The sequence below is a fragment of the Trichogramma pretiosum genome, unplaced genomic scaffold, assembly GCF_000599845.2.
Source record: "Trichogramma pretiosum strain Unisexual culture from Peru unplaced genomic scaffold, Tpre_2.0 scaffold62, whole genome shotgun sequence".
NCBI classification, from domain to species: Eukaryota; Metazoa; Arthropoda; class Insecta; order Hymenoptera; family Trichogrammatidae; genus Trichogramma; species Trichogramma pretiosum.
In genome coordinates, this window is record NW_019641674.1 from 1,103,597 (window position 1) to 1,120,415 (window position 16,819).

General features: G+C 33.6%; 1 protein-coding gene across 1 annotated transcript in view; it reads right to left on the reverse strand.

Moving 5' to 3' along the window:
• The window catches only part of LOC106649048 (protein turtle), a 95,626-nt gene extending 79,447 nt beyond the window's left edge, over window positions 1–16,179 (reverse strand). The window contains exons 1-2 of the mRNA XM_023460575.1: window positions 16,119–16,179; window positions 15,793–15,987 (exon numbers count right to left, since the gene is read on the reverse strand). The gene's annotated coding sequence lies outside the window, so the exon portion shown is untranslated. The remainder of the gene's footprint in view (window positions 1–15,792; window positions 15,988–16,118) is intronic.
• Window positions 16,180–16,819: the final 640 nt, after the last annotated feature.

Genomic DNA, 16,819 nt, shown 5'->3' on the forward strand with positions numbered 1-16,819 from the left:
TGACCTCGTCGCACAGTTTGTTTCAGCACAGGCACTTGCTAGTCTTGATAGGCACGCGCAGGAGACGTCTTGCGAAGGCACAGCTCACGGCAAGAGTCTTCATTTGGCTGGCCACGCGCTCTCTTGGCAAGCCTTCGCGTTCGCAGACATGAGCGCTGGATGTCAACGATCTCGCTTATCCACCAGTCGTCCACTTGCCTTGGTCATAGAGGCGTCGCATGCACCGGTAATGGCGGCCAGAAGCCTCGTTGCCATCTCTTCTGCAGGTCTGGGTGGAACCACGACACTGGCCATCATGACTGAGAGGCACTCTGTGTCAAGAGTGCGTGCGTTCCCCTTGCAGCTTTGGCGCGTCGTGGGTCTAGGCGGTCTGGCGGTTTCTATCTCAAACACGATAGCTTGATGATCGCTATTTGTGAAGAGCTTACGGCCCATGATGTAATTTGGGAAGCGATTGTGTCACTAGCGAAGGTGAGATCGATGTAAGAGTAGCTCAGTGCACCGGTGAATGTTGGTGTATATCTTGTGTTTAGCAGAACAGCTTCGAGGGGGGCGAGTGCGTCCAGAAGATTGGTGGCGCACTGTCTCGTTAATCGACATCCTCACTTCGTTGACCAGGCCCACCACGATGAGTAGCCTTTTTTGTTTCCTCGATGATATTGTTGAGAAGGGTGGAAAATTCTACTTCAGCGAGTCTTGGTGGTGAGCCGACGCTGAAAAAGTAGATTCCACTGATACGAGCCCAGGTAAAAAAGGGACACGCTCTTGCTGGGTGCTTCTGCGCCGGGCTGCCACATTGCACCCAGATGGCGGTTTGGCTGTTGGCATGGGCAAATCATGTTTAGGGTGGAACTAAGTTCTTGTATTGATCACACGACGGTTCTAGACGCTCCTTCGTCTTTTTGAGCGCTGAGAGGGCCTACTCTAGACACGCTGAGTACTTAACCAGTGACTACCTCCAATTGTGTACGTTGTTTCTGTCAAACAGGAAATCGGCAAGACCCTGCACAAGTCCTTCAATTTGTATCATTTTATCTTCATGGCTCCCGGTCACAAACTCTGCAGGAGTCAAAGACTTGACATTTTTGGCTAGCCAAGAGGGGTGCCAATAATTTTCTGAGTAATGCCCGCCGCAATCTTCGAAGAGCAGGACGTCGTCGGCGTCGACAGCAGTGAGTTGCTCTTCAACTGGCTTGTCTTTTCGTCATTATCTGCCGACTTGGGCGCTTGTCGGTCCTGCAGCCCGTCGTTCATATCAATAGTCACATAGATCACAGAGCCAGGAGGCCGGTGTGTTCTTTTTTTTTTCTTACTCCATCCCATCGGACACTCACCGGTCACCGCCGCTAGGCATTGCTTCGGTGAGACCGGGTTTAGTTCAGCATTTCTGCTGCTTCGATGTTTTTTGGTCGTTTTCATACATTCGTCATTCAGCGCATAGTGATATGCGACGATTAGGGGCTCAAGGACTCATCTTTCTTCTTGGTGAACCTTCGCACCCTGCGTGGTGCCGTCTATCGATTGTCGTATCCCACTTCCGGAGCCGTAGTTTTCTATTGCGTGGTCACACATTCTGTCGTCTTCTCCTGAGTTAAGTATTTAGAGCTCGCTGCCCAGTGCCTTCTTGTGAGTGTGATACTCGGTTCTGTCGCCGCCCAACAAGTGACCAGGTTGCCGAGTCAACTTCATCTTGTGAGTGTGGTTCTCGCTTTCGGTGCCATCATGCGTGCTTGAGAAGCCTTGCGTCTATGCGTCCACGAACGAAGCTTCCCCATCCGGTGCTATCTTGTGATTGTGGTTCTCGCTTTTGACTTCATTAGGCGACTACTCGACCACACTAGGCGAAAAAACGCGCCTCGAATATTCGCCCAGTGGGGATCGAAACCACGCCCTACGGCACATCCTTGTATCAGCAGGCAAGAACTATACCCACTGAGCCAAGGAGGCCGGTCCGGTGTCTGTGAGTGTGTATGTTATTTGCGACATCGCATGGATATGTTGGACTCAAGAAGTGTACTCATGTTTGTGTATTATTGATAAGTGGGCTGATGTGTGTCTCTCTGCTAATACGGACTAAAATCTTCCACTTCTCCTGTCCCTATTCTATTTCCTATTCTATCGCTATGCACGAGCTCATCTCGATTATAATAGATCTTCATGTTCCGTTTTCTTCGTCCAGTCTTATTCTTCTGTTCCTATTTTTGCTTCCCTGCCTTGTCATGTCTGAGCTAGTGAAGGAGGACACTGATTCCCAAGTGCTTTCAGCGTCAATCATGAATCCAAATATCGTCTCAGGCTCCAAGGGCCTTTAAGTAAGGTATCAGAGTTTTTCTATTTATATCATGAATCGAGGACAGTGAAAGAAGACATGTTTGATGTCCTTCACAGCAGAGGGCAGATAGGGCATGAATTGCTCGTTTTGGTTTTTGGTTCACCTTAGATATGACCTGAAGCCACTGTGACATGACAGGAGTTAGGTAAACTCAGCTACGCTGGTCCCAAGGCTGGAGCTCAGTCACCCAAGAGACAGAGAAGAAATTAGAACTAGAATTAGAATTTATTTGTTTAAGTACCCAAGAACATAAATCCTTCCTGGATAATTACAGCTATTAGGTACAAATTAGACGCTGCGTGGCTTCAGCTAGTAGTACAAAACATCAGCGTATGTTGGACAGAAAAAGAATAAAAATATAAGTCTCTTGAAATTCAAGCTTCTAAGGCTTCCTCTGAAACTGTAAGGCAGCCCGTTCTAAAGACTCGCATAGTGAACGAATGGCAAGCACAGCCCATGTTGGCTCTGATGATAACCAGCTCCAGCTCATCCCTCCTCTAGCTGCAGCCTGCAGGAGCCTCGCAAACTCAAACTCTGTCAACCAGTAGTTTTCAGAAGGGTTTTCATTGCGCATCACATATGCAAGTAGACCAAGGCAAGCACACTGTATTCTTTTCTCGTACGGCAGGATGTTATATTTCACATATTTTGGTGTTATATGAGTAATTCCTCTATACTTTTAAAATAAGAGCTCTAAAAAAAAAAAGTTGAAAAAGAGTTGTAACAGAGCATCCCTCGTATACATCTGAACAATTGGCAATTTATGTGCAATATATGAACAAATCATTCGCCAATATATCCAAACTTTAATAGTAAATCTTTACGCGCCATTATATTGCGGATTTATTGCTAATGATAATCGAAATTGTCTAGCAATATGTTGCTCATATATTATTACTTGAAAAGTAAATTTAGAAAGAAAGTCATTTTCATACAATATTTTGCTGTTTATAATTTTTTTAAATTTACATACTTTTAATATTTTTTTAACACTGCGTGCGCGAAACACGGGTTTTCTAACCTTAAAGCGTCAGAAAACCCTAGTTTCTCGCAAGCAGAATTAAAAAATATCGTTTGCAACTAGTCCGCGAGGAAGTTGACTCACCCAGGAGTCTTTGCACCCTCGCTACGCTCGGGTGAAAACATCTCCTGGATGAGTCAACTGCTTCGCGCACTTGTTACAAAATATACTATTTTAACACTGCGTGCGCGAAACACGGGTTCTAACCTTAACATTAAACGTTTCTAACCTTAAAGCGTCAGAAAACCCTAGTTTCTCGCAATCAGAGTTAAAAAATATCGTTTGCCACTAGTCCGCGAGGAAGTTGACTCATCCAGGAGTCTTTGCACTCTCGCTATCGCTCGGGTGAAAACAACTCCTGGATGAGTCAACTGCTTCGCGCACTTGTTACAAAATACGCTATTATTTTTTTGTTAATTTCTATTTTTGAAACGTGATGATGAAAGATCGACGTAAAAATCATCTCAATATAAACAAATTATTATAATCGTGAATTTTTGACGTTTAGCAGAAAAGTCGTGGGGATAGACGCAAAGTTTACGTGAACTTAATTTACAAAAAAACAATTATTTTGCTATTTCATGTGGATTGTTAAACTACGTTTTATTTGTTCTGCTTTAGATGCGGTGGTGAAGAGGATTTGAAAGATGAACTTTAGCTATTTGTATGTATTATAAAGTGAAATTAATTTATGGAAAATGATTAAAAATGAATAATATAATCTGGAAAAATTGTACATAGTAGGTACCTTAGATGCATGAAATGCTTACGTAAAATGTCTTTACACCTATATCCCTACTTTACATCTATATTTTCAAAAAAAAAAATTTTCACGTTTACAGCCTAATGCAGTAAATGAAATATTAAAAATAATTGAGCCCTGTTTGAGCTCTTAATTAAGAGTAAGCTTATTTGTTACGAAAAAAGGAAGTTTCTTTTTCAGTAAAGCAAATACGTTATTTTTATGTCATTCCTTTTTTATTTTTTTTATGAACTCTCTCTACTATTGAGTCTATAGGCACTAAAAAATAAATCATGTAAACCTCGTACACTGATCCCTTTTTAGAATAGCGATAACGTAGATGGCCAAATGATGATACAATACATTAACTACAACTGTAGTTCGTGTTACTCTAGAAGTGCTAGATACAAGTATCATTTAGACGAATTTCATAACGCACTTTACGATGTGGGTGTGTATAGTGCATAAACAAGTCCATTTAAGTGAATTGGGAATGCACTTGAAGTGTTTTTTACCCTCCTTACTTTGTACGCTTCTCATCGTACTAAGACTGATAATGATCAAAAGCGGACGTACACATGCCATGGGAAAGTCTTTATCTCGCAGGAGACGGACGTACCATACGTTAAAACGATATTATACATCATGAGAAAGTTTACTCAACTTGTTTCTAGTTACGAGCTGCTTATAATTTACTCCATTAATTACCTATTGTAAGAATTTTTCTCAAATTTTTGCACACTTGTTACGTGAAGGAAATAAAAGTGCAGCTATAAGTTAGTTGTTTCTTCTCTTTCTTTTTCATTCTTTCTCCAACTAATTTTTTCGATGCTTTGCGTTAGTTTTTATTTTATTTTGTTTATCATTCCATTAATTCGATGATTTTGAGCCGAGAAAGTTTTATGCAGTTTACGAACCTTTTGTCAAGTTACATTTTCATTTTTCAAGATATTTATTGAATCAGAAAACGATTGACCATAAACTTTTTACATTAGATATAAAACTTAAAATATATATTAACATATTTTGAAGTACACAAATAGTGATGAATTAGACTAAAGCTTGGGTAGCAAAATTGATATAGATCTTGGCGACTAAAAGTCGGAAGTTCGCAGTTAAATTTTTGGTTAAGGTTTAATTTTTAGCTATATATTTTTAATGAAAATTTTTGAGATTTTCAAATTCTTAATGTTTACGATTGTCATCCGGATTTTATAAGTCAGTTTAAATTTAAAGTATATTGAGTTTCTCATTGGGCCACGATGTAATACAAACATTGTCTCTCTTAGATGTTTAAGATGACAATTGGTAAGTTTATCACCGTATATTATATCATTTAATTTGATTTTTTACAACTAACTGATTACCAGAAAAAGTATCATCAAATCCAACTTCAATGTTTATATTAACAATAGTATATAATACTATTAGTATTTTTCATATTATCTTGTTCTACCGAAAATATGCCGTACGCCAAAAATAAGCCGTGGTCAAATTTTCGAGCCTCAATAGGGCATATTCCAAAAATAAGGCGTACTTGCCAACATAATTTCTGATCAATGTGTAAACAAGATTTAGTGTTAATTGAGCCGACACAGTCATGGAATAAAATGCCCATCTTGTAGCATTTTGTAAAGAAAAACGTTAAAATTCCAATTGATGCAAAAATGACACGGGGAAAATGACGTTTACAAAGTTTACGAATAAATTTTTTTTTCAATTTTGTATTTTACATATTTTAAATATTTTATAAAATTATAATGAAATTATAAGTAATGTTTCTTAAATAAGGCTTATGTGTTTTTTTTACAAAAAAAAAAAAAAATTTCTAAGGCATGGCATATTTTGCGTAGAACACGGTAATACTTATTTATAATTAAACTATACTATTCTCTTGATTTAATCTAAGTTACATGGAGTTAATGAATCGGTCAAATGCACAGTCATCAAGTACTTATCTTCTTCATAACTCGACCTTATTTCAAATGATTTTACATCTACAAATACTATGATTTAGTATTTTATCATTTCTATACTGGCAACAGAAAATTCTAAGAAAGCTAAAAAATCGTTCAGCCGATACAACAGCTTTTCTATATGAGTTTATTTTTTGAGTATATTACATCGATGATACATGAAGGTAGGCTAAAAAAATTCATCCAATGCATGACAGTTTTACAAAAAAGTCAATAAAATTACGTTATTTCATAGAAAAATTATTTTCTTATTAGAGGTCTTGCGCGTACATCATCTGCTTATGCACCATATGTACTTACACATGCTTGAATATATAAATATAATATCTCAACCGCACTGCAGGAACTGTTCTGCGCGTAAAATGCGTATGCGTAGCATGTATTGTACGTGACCTCATTGCATAGTACAAATTTAAAATTTTACAATGTCCAAAAAGATAACCGCATAGGCATAGAAATATTTTTTCCGGTAACAAGAATATGTCACGCAGAATTACAAAATAGTAATACAACCTAGACATTTTTCTGTCAATAATTAAATAATAATAGCTTTTATTACATATATAAGATTTGTAATCGTAATATGCATTTCACTGCATTGAGACTTTCGTTATTGATGTAAGCAATCTCGAATTAATTTTTTTTCAAGGAGCATATGTTAGAAATCGTTATTTTCGTGGATAGAATCACGAAAATTACGGTTTGTGATAACACTTATATTTAACCCTTTAACGCACAAAATTGCAATTTTACACATAAATGTTTGATCGATTGAAAACCATAGATAAAATTGACGTTTTTTCTCGAAAACTAATACCCGGGGGGTTTTGGGTGTACACTTTCAGAATCCGGTACTATTTTTGCAAAATATTAACAAAATCATTGTTTATTATGCAAATGAAAAAAAAACGTGATTTTTCGACTCGAAAATTTTTTTAAAAGTCGATTTTCGACCTCTTCCTGCTATCGGAGGGCTCTGGAAACCCCGAAAGTCGTGCAATTTTGCTATAAACCTTCGAGAAAAACATTATCGGGATTTTCATCTAGCCCCTTTGCTTCTAAAATGGCGGATTTAGACCATGCAGCTGTATCAAACTTCATCAATTTTTTATTCGACAACCGTAAGCTTGACAAAAAATTTTTATAAAACAAAAAGTGTTTGAAATTGTTCAGAGGATATGTGTTAATTTTTTCAGAATTTTTAAAAAATATTTTTGATTTTTCAAAATTCTCAAAGTTATTTAAAGATTCTGAAAAATTTCACACTTATTCTTTGGATGATTATAAACTCTTTTTGTTCAATAAAATTTTTTTCTAAAGTCAATAATAAGCGAGTAAAAAATTCGTAAAGTATTTTAATGATTGTATACTTATAAATACTTTACTAGCTCATTATTGACTTTAGAAAAAAATTTTATTGAACAAAAAGAGTTTGTAATCGTCCAAAGAATAAGTGTGAAATTTTTCAGAATTTTTTAATAACTTTGAGAATTTTGAAAAATGACCGAATTTTGAAAAATCAAAAATATTTTCCAATAATTCTGAAAAAATTAACACATATCCTCTGAACAATTTCAAACACTTTTTGTTCTATAAAAATTTTTTGTCAAGCTTACGGTTGTCGAATAAAAAATTGATGAAGTTTGATACAGCTGCATGGTCTAAGCCCGCCATTTTAGAAGCAAAGGGGCTAGATGAAAATCCCGATAATGTTTTTTTCGAAGGTTTATAGCAAAATTGTACAACTTTCGGAGTTTTCAGAGCCCTCCAATGGCAGGAAGAGGTCGAAAATCGACTTTTAAAAAAATTTTCGATTTGAAAAATCACGTTTTTTTACGATTTGAATTTTCGATTTGAAAAATCACGTTTGCATAATAAACAATGATTTTGTTAATATTTTGCAAAAATAGTACCGGATTCTGAAAGAGCACATCCAAAAACCTCCGGGTATGAGTTGTCGAGAAAAATCATTAACTTTATCTATGGTTTTCAATCGATCAAACATTTATGCGTAAAATTGCAATTTTGGGCATTAAAGGGTTAAGATGAGCTATACACAAATTTTTTCCCTTAAATTTATTCCCTTATTTTTATAATATAAAGTGCCTTTCTGAGACTATCTACCTTTATTGCATGAAAATTATACTTTTGAGCTTTCCAAAATGTGAAAAAATGCAGGATATGCCTCTGCACCTAAAAATAGCTTATTTTTTCTATTTTAGCATTTTTTTACGCAAGGTTCAAACCAGAGTTTTTATGGTAAAGAACTCTAGGTCGAACCAAAACCTTCATAAAAATGTTCTTCAAGGATTGAGTTTTGTGTAATTTTAATTGAAATTATTGAAAAGCTTGTACACCAACAAACGCGATCAAAAGCAAAAAATGAAAAAATTTATTGATGTTTTTGAGCACATGGAATAATAGAACTGACATAATGGTTTAAATCCAAATTCTACAAAACTCAATTCATGAAGGGCATTTTTCTGAAGATTTTGGTTTGACCTATAGAGTTTTCGACCATAAAAACTCTGGTCTAAACCTTATGTACAGTGCAAAAATGCTAAAATAGCAAAATGAAATATTTTTAGATGCAGAAGCGTATCCTGAATTTTTATGTAATAAAGGTAGATTGTCTCAAAACACTGCACTTTATATTACAAAAATAACACAAGGGGAAAAATTGGTGTATAACTCCGGTCAATTGCTCACCATAACTGAAATTTTGATTTTTGGTTTGGCTTTGATGTCAGCGTGTACAGATTTAAATTGTCTTCTCAAAGTGTCTTTAGCCAAGCTTTGATTTTTGTTATTTTTATTGTATGAGGTGCAGAAGTAGCATCATGAAGAATCAAGCTTCGGAGCAGCATATTGCTGCAACAAGCTGGAGTTGACATCTTATTGCACTGCTGTCTAAAGCATGTATTATCTTGCTAAGAAACATCGATATGCGACAATAAAATCCGTGATTAATAAGTTTACTAAAAGAGAATGAAATACGTTACTAATGCTTTTTAGAAATAACATTGTGGACGTAATAGATTTTTCAACGCAAAGTACGAATTACACAAATATCAGTAAATTTAAGTCAAATCTAAGTACTGCAACTAAAAATACAGAATAACTAATTCCCGATATTCAGTATAACTTGCATGTAGATAAGATAAATTCGTCCGTATTTTCAGGAGATCGTTATAATTTTTCTAATAATCTCATTTTTATTTTTTGATATACAAATTCAAATTTTAGAAAAATGCATGAAAGTGCATAAAAAAGATTTGAAGCTCAAAATTAAAAAATGATATTTTTTATTTAGAAGAAAGAATAAAAAATGATAAGTAAGAAAATATTTTTATTCGTATAAAATTGTAATTGGACTAGAAAAGCAAATAAAATGATGGTTTAAATGTGTTCTTTTCTCACCTTTTTTGTGGTGCAGTCTAATAGAAAAGCCATGAATTTAATTTTTCCCTGTGAAAATAAAAATCACCAAAAAAATGGACTGTACCATGATAACGCTGAAGAAAAAACTAATTAATGTCATACTTTCATTTATTTTTCTAGTAGGAGTACAATGTTGTACGAGCGAGTTTCGGTTATAGCTATTTATGCAACGCTGAAAACCACGTAACTGGCCAATCAAGCGCTGATTTTAGCCTTTCGTATTTTTCTTAGTATTTATCAGAAATACATTCCAAAAAATAAGACACCCGACGTAAAAAAATCTCATCTTCCTATTGAAACAATATGAAAACTAAGAAAGGGGTGTTTTTAAAGATATCAAGCCCTGAATGTTTGATAGAAATTTTCTGGGTATAAATAAAAAATTTTCAAAAGTCTGATGTCACTATCGGAAAACTGAGAAAATTTTCGAGCGAAATCATTTTTGAATCATTTCTCTTAGGTGTGTTTTTATACTTTTACAGCAAATTCCACGCGTCAGGGCGCTAAGACCGTTCAGGAGATTTGCCCTACTTATAAAGTGAAACGGAAACAATTGTATGTGTATGGATCTTTGTTTGTTAATAACTAGCATTTGGCCTTTTATGATATTCTATGATGTTTCAAAGTTCTGTCGAAGTTTCATGAAATCACTAAAACAGCAAATAATGCTGCACAAAAAAAATGTACAAAAATTGTTCATGATCGAGCAAAGAGACGCACATGCCTTACTCTACAGACATTCCCTTGCACCTGAGAAGCTGTGCAAGAGTGCGTTCCTCGACTCATGTAGTTTCATCGACCCATGTTGTTATTGGACTGAAGGCTACTCCCCTCTCTTCTAGAGCTCACATATAGTTACAGTATACACATTATCAAGCCCTCTTCTTCTCTTCCCTTTCTCGGTCACGACTTCCAAGTGTATACACCAGTTCACCTTGGATGGATCCAGAACTTAGTGAAGCGGGCTTTATTTGTGTATATATATATGTGCGTTTTCTCTTGTAATTCTTCCCACGTTTTTTTCTTTTTTACTTCCTCCTCAAATATATGTTTTTGCTTCACTTCCCAAGTAATAATAACTATACGATAATAGAAAATTCCATTGAAAACTAGGCCCTATCGAAATAATTAAATTGATTAAAACAATTAACGACCAAAGATTCCGATTTCATGCTTACTTTTAACATGATCTTTTTTCCATATTATCAACCTTAAAAAAAGTTCAAAAACTTATTGTTTAACATGAAATTTGATGCGTTTAACACATTTCAGAATCCAGGCTTAAAATGTATCATTGGATATGTGTAGAAAAAAGAATTAAATCTGATTAAATGATAAAAAACGTGAAAATTTGAGCTAAAAATCAATTTTAGCATTTTTTGCAATGCTACTGTAGATTATGTACTAAATATGATATATTCTACGATTGACCAGACAGCGTGCTCACGCGGAGCATTTTTTAATGTATCCCAACTTTGCTGCTTCTTCGTGCGAGGTGCATATGGGGCTGGAAAAATATTGGGCATATGCATTTCGATAGATTATTGTCAGTTCTTTCTAATAGTGGTATTAGTTTTTCGAAAAAAATTAATTTTCTCCGAGAAAATTGACTTTGAAGTTAAGTCAATTTTTCGACAAGTAAACTCCTTTCGATTTTTTTCATAGCTATCTCAATCGAAAGGTAATATAATAACGAAGGTCTGTATAAAATTTCATGTTGGAGATTCAAATGGTTCAAAAGTTATGGACAATTTAGTACCGAAAAATTTGATTTTACGGACGAATCCTGGCCGCGCGCGGACGCTCTCCGATCAGCCGGTAGAATAGAGGGTAACAGACGTCAATGAGAATAGCCAAGCGTGGCTAAATACCACGTTTTTGGATGATTTTAAAACAATTGGATTGTGAACGATTTCTGGAAAAATCCTGTTAAAAGTCAAAAAACATTGGTCGCTTTAGTCGTTAACAGATTCATAAACATACTACTTTAGCAAGTAAACTATAACTTCATTTAGAGCTCTACTTACGTTATACTAAAATGTAAAGTTTCAACAAATTTCCTTATTACGTCCAGAAGTAAAAAAACATATGCAATAAACTTCCTTATAAAACATTATAACATTGTTAATTGATCTACCATTACAAAATTATAAAGAATAAAAAATATTGATCATAAAAGCTAAATTTATGAACTTAAGTTATAGATACTCATTATGTAAATATATCGATTAATCATCGCTTTGTGTCTCTGGTAATTTAGGCTCAGATTATACAGATTTGAAAAGATCAATGTATTTACCATTTTTTTATAAATAAGCTTTACAACCACTGATCAAATGAACGGTACGTGCCTGTATGAAAAGCGTTACAAACATGTACATCAACAATTTTTTATGGTTGGTAATTAATTTAACATGTTTAGTGCTAATTCATTTTCGATTCAATTTACTCGTATAAATAAGGTGGTTTGAATTATAAGTTGTAATGTAACTGTTTTCTTTTGTCAAAATAATTTTGAACTGTAACAGAAATTTTGACCGCACCTCAGTCAATTTCTACCTAACATGTGTGTTGCCAACACGAGACTTTGGGAAAGTAAACCAACCACGTTCCATTCCCCTTCTCTCATCTACAACTTTTGCTTTAGCAGCAGTAAGATTCTCTGGCCCAAAACAGTGAGGACTCACTTGCAATTGACTCCTCCTCTCCACTTCTCTCCTTTTTTCACGTTTTTGAAACTATTGAATTTTTCGTGTCCATAAAACTTAAAGATAACTAGCGAAACTTTAGAAAATAACAGTTGACATTGTAAAAAAGCTCAATAAATTTTTCGTTGATAATTCCATATTGAACTTGATTAGATTTTGACTTTCATACTTTTCTTCGTAATAGATAGTACTCAGCACTATTTTTAATAAATAATTTTAGGTAAAAAAATTTTCTTCAACTTTTTTTCTAGTCACTCAAAATATAGCTAATTTTTGTTTAAATATTAAAAAGGGGTGTGAAACGTTTATTTTATTTTTGTCTTCCACTTTAGTGAAGCCTAATTTTAAAAAAAGGTTTACACATTTTTTACTTATCAAAATTCAAAAAAAATGCCAAAAGGGTCAGAATTAGTCAAAAATTTTAATCAGAACCATGCGAATTAGTTGAAACCTTAATTGATTACAGCTATGTTTACAATTTTAAGAGCAATATAATAATATAAACCTTCTATACATCTCAAAACCATAGAAAAATAATTGACTTTTTGAATTTTTCATTCATTTCATGAATAGACAGACAAAGATTATGTAAGAACATTAGCATCATTAGAAGTCATGTCTGGTACAACTCCTCTGAGACGGTATCAAGGCGTAGTTGAATTAGTCAAGATATTGGGAAAACCACTACGTGTGCCAATGGCCATGATGCAGTGCGAGAGAGATCGTCGTTTATGATTATCACATTGCTTTGCTTAAAATTGGCTTGAGTCTTGTGCTATTTGTTAATTTGTTGAAGAAAATGGAGAGCTTTTTCGCGCCTTTTGGGACAGAAAGAATTTCGAAAATTAGTACGAGATGCCAGCGATTGCGTATCGTCAGGCTGTGGTTGGAGTTGAGCAGTTCAGCAGGAGCTAGCATTATTGTGCCTACCAGTAAGGGATCTGGTGTGCTTGCTGCACAAATCAACGTATATATTGGCCTGCAACTCAGAGGCATGCTTCAATTTTTGCTACCAGTGTCGACATTTCTTCAAAGATGAGCTTCGATTCGTTGATACGAACCACAGTTATATTATCGACAAAAATATCAGTCAAATAGTAATACTTGATAAACTATGTCTTAGCTTAGCAGTAAGAAAATTCGTAAAAAATTGTGATTTATTCGTTTTTATAAGTTTTAGATTATAAATTTTGCTTTAGTAGCTTCAAGATTAGAATGGTCATTAATTTAGTCAGGCGTTTTTTCATTTTCAAATACACATATTTGAATAATATGAAAAATTCAATGATTGAAATTTCAAACAATAATTAGATGTAAATTTCTTACTCCACATATTTTGAACCAAGTGAAAAAACCTTCGTTTTTTGTTAAAATATAAAGCACGCTCATTACTATTTTAACTGCAAATGCGACCAATAACATCACGAACACCATTTCTCTTTTGCACTCTCCTTCTTTCTACGTTAAAGCGTGCTCGAAAAAATATCTTTTATAGAAGGAAGTCCTGTTCATGCTCAGTACTCTGCTACAGAATATATACACACAGAAAAAGGTTTTTATCCACGTGCAAGAGACTGTCTTGGTCCCAGGTCTGGGTTCAATGAACTACCAGCAACATGCCCACACATACTATATACTAACTTGGCATATTCTCCCTATACTAGCATGCGAACTATATAAAACGTATCAAGTGTAATTTTCTGTTATATTCTCATTGGCCTGCAGATATTAGCAAGGAGTGTTTGTAAATATGAACTTTTAGCATATCAAATATTGAGCTTTTTTTACAAGTATTCACTTCCAAATAACTAATGTTTTGTGGGTGAAATTCTGAATTTGAACACTTTAAAAGTGTAAAATGAGGCGAGAACGTTTTCATCTGTTCTGAAAGAAAAATTTCGTTTTTGAAAATAGTTACAATAAAAGTCTTGAATCAACATAAATTTGTAATGGTACTTGAAAAAGTTGAACTTTTTCTTTATAATAAAGAAAGCTATGCTATTGAATTATTAAAATATTGTTTGCAAACTGGAAATTTTATATAAATGTTGTAATGAAAAATGTGTCAGAGCCAACCCTAAATCAAAACTTCCATTCAGCTTTATGAAACTCGCGCTGAATATTTTATCAAGGAAGATCATTTCTCAACTTCTTGAAAAACGAATTTATCAATATTGATAAAATTTGACATCAGGCATACAACATAGTATATGCAACATTTTATATGCTCAATTCAACCAAAAACCTCAAAAAATGATATTGCACATTCAAAAGTAAACCAAGCCTTACATAAGAATTAATTGTAAAGTCTTATTTGGTGGTCTAAAAACATTAATGAATAGAAATAGTATGAAAAACATTGAATATCACTGGAGAAAAGAATGTTCATCAAAATTAGAAAACGGAATTGGTAATTTGAATTTTAGACTCGTTTTACTATCTTCTGAATTATTTTTACTTTTATTCGGATCCTAGTATGATAAAATACTTAATGTAAACAAACAATTTGATAATTTAATCAACAGAAATTGAATTTTTTTATTTAATTGAATCTGAAACGACTTTGCAGTGCAATGTATCTTGCTCTCTCTCTCTCTCTCTCTCACTCCCTTGCATTGTATACATTGTACGTGTTTGTGTGCGTTGCACAGTCAAACAATAATTAATATTACATACGTCAATATAAATAAAACAGCGATAAAGGCGGTGCCAAAGTCAAATTTATTAAAACAGACGGTGGGCGAGCGTGTATAATCACACACTATCTCGTCACCTAGTTTTTATCATAATATTACATACCTCTCGCTTATCCTTTCATTCTTAGATCATAGTATTTGGTACATGTTTATGCGTACATACACTAATTTTTATTAATTTATGCAAAAACAAGTGCATGTTAATGTATCTAATAGCTCGTGTGAACTCCTTCGAGGCCAGCCTAAAATAAATTTATGATAAAATTTGAATATTTTTAATATTATTTTCAGCTAATTTCCTAAAAGCTCTTCATTGCTTTACAATTCATCAAAATGGGGGGAATTATTTAGCTTTTCAAAAAATATCGGCATTCTTCTAAAGCAATCATTATAGAAAACCTACAATTTTCAACAAAAAACGATTGTTTAAAAAATTCTTATTCATTATTCAACTGGAAACTAATACTACGAACGTCTTTTTTTACTCGACAAAAAAAGGTCTTTTAAAAACAATAATGAAGCAATATGAAACGAATTTCACACGTAGCTTCTGTTCATTGATAAATAAAAATTTCAACTAATTTACAGTAATCACTCTTGATGACAAATTTTCCACATCCTTTTGCGACATATAATGCTAAAATATTATGAGTATCGCGAAAAACACAAAAATTATAACTTTTTTATAAAAACATTAAGGCAAATTTCTTTCAGTTACATCAATTGACTAAAAAGAATAATATACATATTTGTGAAATTTTATTTTTATGATTTTTTTAACATTTATAATATAATAGTGTAGCACATCAAAGTTTTGCAACTATTGAGAAACTTAAGTTTTAAATTTAAGCAGTATGATATGATGTTTTATCTCACCTGAACTAGGATAATATTTTAACTGATTGTTAAAGATTATTTAGGACAACTCAAGTATCTTCAAACAAACTTTTTATTTATAATATATTCACTGCACATCATTCACCATTGCAATACTCACACATCCACGAAATCACAACTCATTTCTTACTGGCAAGTTGAGAAAAAATGATTGCACTCACTGTTATTCTAATGCTGAAATATTTACAAAACTTTTTGAATACGAAAATTTTGTACTTTTTATCATAACAATAATTACTCGCAATTTTTCATATAACTACTGATAAGAAATTTTTTCCACACACAATTAAAACTAATAAAATTACCTTAAAAAAGTCATCACTAAAAAAAAATCGAAACATATTAGGCCAGATGCGCACTTAAGGCCCTACCGGGTATTACTGACAAGCTACACTCCAACGGCAACGGCGTCCTAGGGATTCTCCGCTCTCTTCTTTCACAAACTTCCCTCCATCTTTATTTCTCTCACTCATTCAGCTCATATTTCTGCGGCGGCGCACAATATTTACCGGCTGATTGCCAAGGCATTCACTTTAATTCTGCTAAAATACAGCGTCACTCTCGTTTTACCTTTCTTCCTGACATTTTTTTTGTGGAAAAACTGCATTGAATGTAAAAAAATAATAATTTATTTCAAGGCAAGCTTAAAAACTTTTTTAGCTTACTGGGTAATTTATTTTTTCATTCAATTCTTTTTCGGTTCTTTTGCTATAATTTATTATCATGCAAAATAATCAATTATGAGATATATAAGGTAAATAAAAAACCTTGATTCTCAGAATGTAAAATATAAGCAGTCTCTTTACCTATTTATAAAAATTTACAAGTAAAACCAATTGTACTATATATACTATTATTATTAAAAGAAAACTCTGTCAATTTGTTCCCAAAGATCTCTCTCCTGAAAATAGAATGTCTTTTTTATGTAATATAATGGAAATTTAAAAAATCAACATATCTTTTCAAGATTTATACATTCATTTACAAAAACATTTATTCAAAAATG